This window comes from Tupaia chinensis, unplaced genomic scaffold (assembly GCF_000334495.1).
Source record: "Tupaia chinensis unplaced genomic scaffold, TupChi_1.0 Scaffold000037_15, whole genome shotgun sequence".
NCBI lineage: Eukaryota > Metazoa > Chordata > Mammalia > Scandentia > Tupaiidae > Tupaia > Tupaia belangeri.
In genome coordinates, this window is record NW_006159473.1 from 163549 (window position 1) to 163878 (window position 330).

Consider the following 330-nt stretch of genomic DNA (forward strand, 5'->3'; position numbering starts at 1 on the left):
TGTTTTCATTTTTTTTACCTCTGCGTGACCAGCCATTTTACACGTAAAACGAGAATGCCTGTGCCATTACCCACCTCCGGCCCCAACGACGCCGGGAGGATGTCCCCCGGCTCACAGGTGGCCCTTCCTCACCTGGGCCGCGCTGAAGTCCGCCGCCCTCACGCTCGGCGCACGTTCCAGCAATACGCCTTGCCATTGGTTGGCTCGGGAGCACAGCCTCACTCCCATTGGCTCCCGGCTCCCGGGGCTCCAAGAGGGGCGGGGGGCGGGAGTTCGGGGCCGGCTCTGACTGGCCGCGGCTGGAGTTCCCAGAGTTCCTATTGGGTCAGC

The 330-nt window shown here is 63.9% G+C and overlaps 1 protein-coding gene across 7 annotated transcripts in view; it reads right to left on the bottom strand.

Moving 5' to 3' along the window:
- Window positions 1–235, bottom strand: part of IMMP1L (inner mitochondrial membrane peptidase subunit 1) — a 64785-nt gene extending 64550 nt beyond the window's left edge. For 3 of the 7 annotated variants that reach the window (XR_001370385.2, XM_006140403.2, XM_014587812.2), the window contains exon 1: window positions 75–227. The gene's annotated coding sequence lies outside the window, so the exon portion shown is untranslated. Of the gene's footprint in view, window positions 1–74 lie in introns of all 7 variants that reach the window. The other 4 variants (XM_006140402.2, XM_027771700.1, XM_006140401.2 and 1 more) reach the window with 4 other exon arrangements.
- Window positions 236–330: the final 95 nt, after the last annotated feature.